This window comes from Aegilops tauschii, chromosome 7 (assembly GCF_002575655.3).
Source record: "Aegilops tauschii subsp. strangulata cultivar AL8/78 chromosome 7, Aet v6.0, whole genome shotgun sequence".
In the NCBI taxonomy this organism is placed as follows: domain Eukaryota; kingdom Viridiplantae; phylum Streptophyta; class Magnoliopsida; order Poales; family Poaceae; genus Aegilops; species Aegilops tauschii.
Genome location: NC_053041.3, coordinates 109,276,365 through 109,287,357, shown reverse-complemented (window position 1 = coordinate 109,287,357; position 10,993 = coordinate 109,276,365). Strand labels below are relative to the sequence as shown.

Genomic DNA, 10,993 nt, shown 5'->3' with positions numbered 1-10,993 from the left:
TGTAATTTTTATTTCTGGTATTCATTGTACTGCCATGATTGAAGATGAATAGATTGGAAGTTTTTCCGCAAAAAAAAAGTACAACATGTACAAATTACATTATTGTATGGAAACTTCACTCTTATATATTTATTCTACATATTATAAAAAGTGCATTTTTGTGCTAATTGTGTGATTTTTTTTTCATTTTCTTTATTCTTTTAAGGGTAATACCAATGCTAATTGTTTTGTGCTATTTTTTTGCTAATTAAATACATTTGTCTATTATTATGTGTATGTATGCACGAAAGTACTATACAATATGTGTGTAAATTCTACTAGACTGCTAAAGTTGCATTATTATAAGTGTATTCGCTACATATTATGAAAAGTGCAATTTCACTATAAAGTTGTGTGCAAGTTTTTCTTTATTTTTCTTTCTTCTTAAGAGTAATACCAATGTCACTAATTTACTCTCTCTTATAAAACTTTATTTGTTTTATTATATTTAGTAAGTATACATGCAAGTTTGATACACCATGTGTGTAAATTATGGTAGAGAGCAAAAATTGCACTGTATATGCTTATTTTTTGCATATTTACAAAAGTGCAAATTCAGGGCATACTTGTGTGCTAGTTATTTTTTTATTTTCTTTCTTCTTAAAGGGTTTCATTTTCCCCTAGAAAACTTCATTACTTTGTTTTTGTTTTTGTTTTTATATTTTCTTTCTTCTTAAAGGATTTTATTCTTACATCGAAAACTTCATTAGTTTGTTTTAGTATTTTCTTTTCTTAAAGGGTTTCATTCTTCCATAGAAAACTTCATTGTTTTGTTTTTGTTTCAGTATTTCTTTCCTTTCTTCTTAAAGGGTTTCATTCTTCCATAGAAAACTTCATTATTTTGTTTTTGTTTTTTGTTTTTCTTTTGTTTCTTCTTAAAGGGAATCATTTTACCTTAGAAAGCTTCATTGTTTTGTTTTTATTTTTTTATTTTCTTTCTTCTTAAAGGGTTTCAATCTTCCCTAGAAAATTTCATTATATAGTTTTTGATTTTTATTTTCTTTCTACTTAAAGGGTTTTATTCTTCCCTAGATAAATTCATTATTTGTTTTCATTTTCCTTTCTAACGGTAATACCAATATCGTTCCACTATTATATGGTTATTATTTCGTATTATAAAAAACACTATTTTTTTTAAAATGTGTGCAATTTTTTTCATTTTTTTTATTTTCATCATGTTCTCTTAAGAGGTAATACAAACACCAATAATTCATTCATTTTTAGACAACTTCATTTTTTCTGTATATATGTATACACGCAAATACTATACAATATGTGTGTCAATAAAAATTTATCTGTAAATTGTCTGCAAGTTTTTCATTATTTATTTTAGCTTTGTTTTCATTTTCTTCCTTATAAAACTTATAGTTTGATTTTGTTTTATTTTTTATTTCATTTTCTTTCTTCTTTAAGGATAATTCAATGCCACTAACCCATTCCTTGTTAAAAAACTTTTTTCGTCGCAAAATTCCACTAACCCATTCTTTAAGGATAATTCAATGCCACTAACCCATTCCTTGTTTTCATTTTCTTCCTTATAAACCTTATATGCTTATTCTTGCATATTATAAAAAGTGCAATTTCTATGTATTGTTGTCATTATGTGTTTTTATTTGTTTCATTTTATTTCTTCTTAAAGGGTAATGCCAATGCCACTAATTCATTCTCCCTTAGAACACTACATTTTTATTTAGTTTTATTGTATTTGCTTCTGCTTTAATGGTAGTAACAACTCCACAAATTCATTCCTTCTTATGAAACTTTCTTTTTGTGGAAATTCCACTATTATAAGCTTATTTTTGCATATCATAAAAAATTGCAATATGTGTTGTGTGCAACTTCGTTCATTATTTGTTTAGTGTGTCTGGTTTTCTTCTTCTTAAAGGGTAATACCAATGTGACTAGTTCATTCTCCCTTAGAAAACTTTATATTTTGATTTTCTTTTAGTTTTTATTTCATTTCTAGCCTTCTAAAAGGGTAATACCTATGCCACTAATTCATTCTCCCTTAGAAAACTTCATTATTTTGATTTGGCTTAAGTTTTTATTTCATTTTCCTTCTTCTTTAAGAGAAAATACCGATGCAACCAAGTCATTCCCTCTTAGGAACCTTTTTTTTTTGTGAAAGTTCCACTATTATACGTTTATTCTTGCATATTATAAAAGATCGCAATTCATTTGTAAAATGTGTGGAATTTTTTTCCATATTATTTTATCTTCATTTTATTTCTTCTTAAAAGGTAATACTAATGTCACTAATTCATTATTCCTTAGAAATCTTCATATTTTGATTTTGTTAGATTTTTTATTTCATTTTTTCCTTCTTGAAGGACAATACCAGTGATCTTAGTTTATTCCTCCTTATAAAAAAAATCTTGCAGAACTACACTACTATATGCCTAGTATTATTAAAAACACAATTTATTTGTAAATTATGTGCAATTTCTGTCATTATTTTGTTATTTTAGTTTTCATTTCATTTTATTTAGTTTTAGTTTTATTTTAGTACAATAGTATAGGACAGTCAAAACCTGGTGTGTGGCCTTCTGTCCAAGGCCCGACTTTGTTCTGATCCAAAAGGAGTAATCTATCATGAGATCAAAACTTTCAAAAGGAGTAATCTGACTGTTAGTCGCTCCCGTGATCGACCCTCCCCCAACTTGGAAATACTGCTTGCGGCATACAAGCATACGTGTAATTCGACCCGAGTCTCCTACGGATCGAGTTCATTGGTAGTTTCGAAAATACTTGTCAGAGAAATGGAGAAAAATGGATGTACGTAAAACTAAGTATGTCTAGATACATTCATTTTTTATTCTCAAAAGGAAAAAAAAAGATACATCCATTTCTTTGATAAGACGGAGGGAGTATAACGCAAGTTTTTCTTACATGCGTCTTATATACCTAAATAGTTCATCACCACTACCTCAATTATCTTAACATGCACACATGCCACCTCATCAAAAGCCCACCACAACATGCATCAGAAAAGGTTTTCCATTATTAATTGATTCAATGCACACGTCTCACCTCAACACACATGCCACCTCATCGAAGGTCTGCTCAACATGCATGGGATTTTTTCCCATTATATTATGCCACTTATATTCAAAATATTTTTTGATTACACAATAATCAAATATAGTATATAATACATATTTTTAGTTTTAGTTCGTATATTATTAATTCAATTATAATATGTATTTTTAGTTTTAAGTTCATATATTATTAATTCAATTATTCATTTTTCATACATTCAAATCGCAATCGCTTCCCGCACCAACGGGCGATGTCTTCTCTAGTTTTCGTAAATCCATGTTTGATTCTCATAACTTCTATTTTTTTGGCAAATTTTTCTACAACGGACATAAGTTCAAATAAAAATAAAGGATTCCCACAAATCAGTTGTTAGATTTATAACCATGGGAAATCAGATTTTTTTTAATAATAAATTATGTTGGCAAAAACCTGAGGATGACCAGATTTGCCATGTTTGTTGAAGGAAGTTGCATGCTCCCAACAATGTAATTTTCCATAAAAACGTCATATTTGCCATGGTTAAAAATCCGACGCCAGATTTTTAACATTACAAAAATAATATGGAGCTTTCATGGTTCCAAACCCTAGACCTGCATGTTCAGAGTAGATCAAAGTTTTGATCTTCGGTTTGCGTTCTCTTTTCGCCCCTGGCCTAGATGGCTGAATTTTGGCCATTTCAAATATTTCAGCAAAATATTGGAAAAATTGCTAAAAACAAGTTCTGAGTTTTTGAATGAAATTTGACCAAATTTGGCTGAAATTTGAACAAAATTCGAAATCAAATAGAGCATAAATATATCATCCCAACAAACCTCAGGACTAATCATATAATCTTTAACAAATTAGCTTTAGGGATTAAAAAACTACATCGGTCCAACATAACCGTCACACATTAGTTCTAAACTTGACAGTACAACCTTAATGATGGCCTCCAACATAACCTTATTAGTCCAACCTCAATTCCAAACCATCACCGGGCAGTTCAAATTTTACATACTTCAGTACAACCAATAGACTTTAAAGGATTACACACAGAAACAACAACTCCAACAGACAACCATCAAAGCATCACATTGAAACAACGGCTCCAAAAGAAAACCATTAAAGCATGGACATAGGGAGGTATTGTTCCATTGAAAAAGCTCCAAGCTTCTAGGTTCCAACTAGCATGAAGCTCCAAGCTCCAACTAGCATCGGAACAACTAGGTATCACTTAAAGATAAATATTGAACGCAGTGTGCATAAGCGCAAACTAGAGTTTCCCAACTCACCTCGTTTTAAAACAATATATATACTTCAATGCTTAGAATTGTGTCTAGTATGTGTTTACGACTTAAAACAATATTATACTACAAGATTTCTTATCTAGTTTAAAACTAAATTTTTTGGACATATTAATATCAAAGCAAACTTTCATAAAGAAAGGAAACATGCAAAAAATAAAATGAAAGGGCTTGAGTTAGATCAGATTGCTTGAGAAAGGGTTTGCATATGTTGGATTACTAGAGATATAGTTTTGAGTTTGGGAAAGCATATAGTTTTTGATTTCTCCATACTATTTTACCAACAGGAGGGGGCAAAGGAGGTCCTATCTTGTTTATGTTAGTCCAACGGTGTATATGGACTTGTGATATGGGACTAGAAACTTAGTTACTTTCCTTTTTACTTAGCCAAATGAGGCCTTAATGCATATAGAGTAGCAGAACAAACAACTACTTAAACAATAAACTAATGTACAACAAGCTAGTTAAAGAACAACCCCTTAGAACATATATAACAAGCTCTAATTAACCTATGAACTAGCAGATCCAAGTAACTAGAATTTTCTAAGTTATCATCATGAATCATAAACATCAAACAGAAGAGACTTACAAGAAGATTTTGTTAATTATATTATTTTCTTTTCACGGAAAGAACATGGTAGAGGCTGTTGACGTCCTTGGTCTTCTTAACTAGCCGTCCAGATCTATGGGTCTCCAAATTGCCATCGCTTGGTGGTGTCTCCTTTTCCACTTGAATTTGTGTCTCCTTTAACACTTGCATTTCGCATGTTGTTGATCTTGCATTAATGGATCATCTTCATCATCCTCACACACCCCATCATTATCCTCACTCTCATTATAAACATTTTCATTCTCTTCGTCATCATCCTCACTTTCAGTGTTTACATACTCATTCTCTTCATCACCATCCTATTTCTTTTCTTTCTATTACCCTTTGTACCAACATAGGAAGCTTTGCTGCTTGAGTTGAGACGCCTTATTTTCTCAATAATAACACGAGCAACATCAGCTCCATCCATGATTGGATTCTCTTCATCCTCATTCAACCACTCCATTATTGGGTTTGTTTCATTAAACATTATTGTATCCATTAGCAATGCACTTGGATCAATTTATTTATCTATATCTTCTGTGATGTGTAATCTTTTTTGAATGCAGTGGACCAGAACCTACCAGAAAAACTATTACAGATACGGCGATCCAAGCACAATTTTGGGAACGTCTATATCTCACTTTGTGCGAACTAGGATGCTAACCCACGTTCAGGTCAACGGGCTTGCCCATTATCCTATCTGATTGCACGTATTTTGTGCAGCCTACGCACAATTCGATGGTTCCCTAGAGAAGACATACAACTTGCTGTTTCTTTTACCTTTTTGTTTTTCTCTTCATATTCATATATATATATATATATATATATATATATATATATATATATATATATATATATATATATATATCTGAAAAAATTATTTCATACCTTAGTAAAATAGTCATTTTGTATTAAAATATATTCATCAGGGTATTACAAAATTTTCTAAGTATAGCTAGTTATATGTCCACAGTGCACCGAAACAATTCATCGTGTATTCAAAACGTTCATCATGTATTTAAAAAATGTACATCATGTATTAAAAATTGTGCATCATGTAACGAAAATATTCATCATGTATTTAAAAATATACATCATGTATTTCGAAAAATATTCACCGTGAAATCCAAAACTGTTCAAAAAATACACATTGTGTAATCCAAAAATGGTCATCATGTATTCAAAAGTTGTCCAACGTGTGTCGTGTGTATAAAAAGTGTTCATGGTGTATTGAAATATTCACCGTGTATCTAGAAAATGCTAAGTGTCTATTAAAAAATGTAACTGTGTATTTAAAAATGCTGATCATGTAATAAAAAAATTTATCATTGCATATTAAAATGTCATTGTGGATCCAGTAAATGATCAGCACGTATTGAAAAAAAATTCATCATGTATTAAAAAGGGTTTATCTACTTAAAAAGGTGTTCATCATATATAAAAGAATGTTCACGTATTTTCAAATGAAATTATATTTTTCTAAGAAAGAAACATTAAGGAAAATTCAAAAATTCAAAAATGAAACCAATAACTGAAAATAGTAAAAGGAGATTGAAATGCAAACAATGAAAAGCACAAGAAAATGTTCTTGTAATTTTAGAAAGTATTTACCATTTTCTATTAGTTCATGTAACTGAAAAATCTCACATTTTAAAAATGTGTTAATGTATTTAGTCAAAAAATTGTTACATGTTTTTAAAAATTAGAAAAAGAAAAATGGAGAAGGAAAATGTAAATGAAACAAAACCAAGAAATGTAGAATAAAAGTGTAAAAACCCGAAGAAACCCTTCCCTACCGTAAGAAAACTAATCCCTGAAAAAATCCAATGGAGAAAACGGTGCCAAACCCTACCTCAGGCAAAGGGTATATCCTATTTGAGTACATATCTGATGGAAACCATATATTCAGTGAAAGCATGGAAACCTGATTCTGTGCCGTTGGATGAGGAGTGTACGATGTGAGATGAGAAGATGGACGAATTGCAAAAAGAACCCCGTAACCTTCCTGTACCTCGGGACAGCATCCCTATGGAAGACTAGATGAGCCATCCCGTGCCTTTCCCCATGGAGCTATCCTGATTCAGTTTTCCTCATCAATAACTAGGGTTAGGAGATGGTGGCTTCGCCCAGCACGACGCACTCGTTCTGCACAGGACCGACGGCCGGCGGCCGCAGCTAATTCCTTCTCTCCTCTTCGGCGGCTGGCCCACCGCGCCAACCCAGCACGACGCCCTCGTTCCGCGCAGGGCGGGCGACCGGCGACCGGCGCCGATAATTCTTCTGCGGCCTTCTCTCCTCTCCGACGGCTGGCCCTACGCGCCAATACTCCTCTGAGCATTCCCCACCGGATTGGTATTGGATCTAGGTCTGAAGGTATTAAGATTTCTATTACATTGTTCGCTATTGCCTGGTCAAACATCACCCGTTTGCTTACGGAACTTGTGTGCCAATCGGTCTTAAAATACTGTAATCACAGGATGATGGTTCGCTACCGGGACAGAGTTGTGCCAGTTTTCACATTTCCAAAATGGGGCCTAAATACTGAGGCGGCTAGAGGGGATCTTGGTTAGGGCCTGTCAGGTTTGCAGATGTAGTTGGTATGCGGACCACAAATTCAATGGCTGCAACTGCTGATTGCCCCTAAGTCTAGGGTCCAGATTTTGGTCTTCAAGAAGTTGGTAAAGTCTAATTCATTTGGTAAATAAGTTTTATATTAATGCAGCAACAGGGAGATCCTATCATTTTAATTTGACAATACTGAATACTGTACACCATAATGGTGGTTGTAGGCATATTTATTAGTGTAGAGTTGTTAAATTAAGGAAACCATTACTTCTTGTAGACTTGTGTGTAGTACGATGGGAACAAGAAATGAGTTGAAATTGTTTGAGCATAGCAAAATTGTAGAAATGATTTTAGCCGTCAGTTTTAATTTGCAATTGATTGGTGAAGTGAGCTGATATTAGGTACTGATAACACTTGAATGTTCTTTCTAACAGTTTACTCTATTCTATCCTATTCCGGAAGGCACATATTGACTGGCTCCTATGAGAATGTGCTTTCCACTTACAAATTGTATATCTTCTCTTTGTGCAGTAACTATGGAATGCCACAGTAAAGTGAGCAAGGCTCCACCTTTGGCTATTTGCGATGCCCAGTCCGATGCAGAATCAGCCATCCACACTAGACCAAGTCCAGAAATTGTATTGACCACACCACACAAAAATGTGTAGTGCACCTTTCTGTGTAAGTGCTTTGTATAACTATTAACTTAAAAAAAACAAATGGACTTTATTCAACGAAAATAACAGATACATCGTTTGTGAGGAATGGTACAATCTCAAACATAGGCTTCTCAAACCAATCAATGGTAGAAGAAATCTAGCCAACCTAGCAAGCTCGTGCGCAACCTTATTGGCTTCCCTATTACAATGTTCAAACCTAGAGGTAGGAAAATCACACGCCAAAAAATAGCAATCATCAAAGATTGCCGTCGCCGCTCCTGCTGACCGTCCGCCGTTATTCATCGTTTCAATAACCTCCAAATTATCAGAATTAATAACTAGGCGATTGCAACCCGCACGTTGTGGTAGTGAAAGACCAAATCTGAGAGCCCAAGCTTCCGCTGTTAGAGCATCGATGCAATGATCAATTTTCCAAGTACCCCCTGCAATAAACTTCCCTTTGTCGTTCCTCAGGACAGCCCCCGCCGTACCTTTAAGAAGATCATGATCAAAAGAAGCGTCAACATTAAGTTTCACAAAACCCACCGGGGGACGAATCCAACCCCCTCTTTTCATAGAAGCCCTTGGACTGGAAGCAACAACATAATTAGTCGTAAGAGCTTGTATCCCCATTGAAATCTGTTTTGCATCTTGAATTCTCTCCTTGTGCACTAATTTACGTCTTTCCCACCATAAATACCAAGACGTAATGGCAATCATCTCCCGAGTATTCTGGAACCCCATAATAGATAAATCTTGGTCAAGCATGAGCAACAAAAACTCAAGGACCGCCTCTCCAGCACGATCAACTTCACAAGCTTGAGCAATGATCTCGTCTAATCCAAGCCTTCTCCAGACCTCTTTTGCCTTCTGGCACTGAAACAACATATCTTTGTGTCTTCTAAACCAGAAGCACAACAAGGGCATAAAGGTGAAACTTTCATGTGTCTATTAGCAAGCGTAACACGACATGGAAGAGTACCATGCAGCGTCCGCCAAATAAAAAAATTCACCTTCGCTGGACAAGATAACTTCCAAATCTTACACCAAATTGGATTAAAGTTTGTTCGACCCATTCCATTAGTACGACGAAGTTTCCTTCCATGTTGATAATCCCACTCAACAAAATATGCAGATCGAACAGAAAAAATCCCACTCTTTGTATGACTCCAGGCAACAAAATCTAACATATCAAACTAAGGCAGAGGGATAGCAAGGACCCGCTGTAAATCAACAGGCCACAAGGTCTGTCTGATGAGATCCTCATCCCACCTGTTCGAAGAGGGGTCAATGAGATGAGACACTTTTGATAAAAAAATGTTGTCCCTTTGGAGTGATGACTTTCCTGTTAGCACAGTTAGGGATCCAAGCATCTTCCCAAATGTCAATTTTCTGACCATTTCCAACACGCCAAATATAGCCATGTTTTAAGGTATTAACCCCCGCCATAATACTTTGCCATGTGAAGGATGATCCCTTTTTTAACTTTGCGTTCAATAAATCTCCATCAGGAAAATACTTAGCTCACAAAATGGTGGCACACAAGGAATCTGGGTTCTCAAGGAGACGCCAAGCTTGTTTAGCCAACATCGCCAAATTAAAACAATGAATGTCACGAAAACCCATTCCACCTTGGCTTTTCGGGACACACATTTTCCACCACGCCATCCAATGCATCCTTCTCTGGTTGTCGTCATCACCCCACCAAAAATGTGACATCTTGTCAGTTATTCCTTTACAATTTTTTTTAGGAATTTTAAAGACCGACATAGCATAAGTTGGGATAGCTTGAACAACAGACTTGAGAAGAACTTCCTTGCCTCCAGTGGATAAGAGTTTTTCTTTCCATCCGCTAATTCTCATAACAATGCGATCAATCAGATATTGGAAACAATCAGTCTTATCTAACCCCACATGCGCAGGCAGGCCCAGATACTTATCATTGAGAGCTTCGATCATGATATTTAAAATTGAGCAAATTTTTTCTCTAATGTCCCCACTCGTATTTGGGCGAAAAAATATGCTAGATTTTTCAACGCTCACCATTTGTCCAGACGCAGCACAATATAAGTCCAAAATTGATTTAAGTGTCTCCGCATTTTGTTGATTAGCTTTCATGAGGATTAATGAGTCATCCGCAAAAAGGAGATTTGTGATAGTAGGGGCCTCTCTACAAACCTTGACTCCTGAAATATTCCCAATCTCCTCCGCATGCGCCAAGAGAGTAGTAAGGCCCTCCGTGCATAATAAGAAAAGGTAGGGAGATAATGGATCACCTTGTCTTAAGCCCCTAGTAGGCTTGAAACTTTCAGTTTCTTCATCATTAATCCATACCCTATACCCAGTAGAGACACATTTCATAATAAGATTTACCCATCTCTCCTGGAAACCGAGTTTCAACATAATTCCCTTCAAAAAAGGCCATTCGACTCGATCGTAAGCTTTGTGCATATCAAGCTTGATAGCGCATAAACCCTCTTTTCCCACCCTCTTATTTTTAATAGTATGAAAGCTCTCATAAGCCACTAAAACATTGTCTGTAATCAATCTACCAGGCACAAAAGCACTTTGGGTTGGGCTGATAATATCAGGTAGTAAAACCTTCAAACGTGCTGACAACATTTTGGAGATAATTTTGTATACCACATTGCAAAGACTGATAGGTCTAAACTGGGTTACCTTTTCGGGTGAGTTGACCTTGGGAATCAACACAATCGCAATATCATTCCAACCCGGTGGAATTGTACAAGTATTCACTGCTTTCAAGACCTCATCCACCAAATCATCCCCTAGCATGGGCCAAAATCTTTTATAAA

The 10,993-nt window shown here is 34.9% G+C and overlaps 1 long non-coding RNA gene across 2 annotated transcripts; it reads left to right on the top strand.

Moving 5' to 3' along the window:
* The first annotated feature begins 7,031 nt into the window (after window positions 1-7,031).
* Window positions 7,032-8,261, top strand: LOC109753351 (uncharacterized). 2 transcript variants are annotated; one of them, XR_002230467.4, is made up of 3 exons: window positions 7,032-7,326; window positions 7,430-7,631; window positions 8,050-8,261. It is a non-coding gene; the product is annotated as an uncharacterized lncRNA (long non-coding RNA). The 2 variants fall into 2 exon arrangements; XR_002230466.3 differs by lacking the exon at window positions 8,050-8,261 and having other exon boundaries at window positions 7,430-7,908.
* The last annotated feature ends 2,732 nt before the right edge of the window (window positions 8,262-10,993 follow it).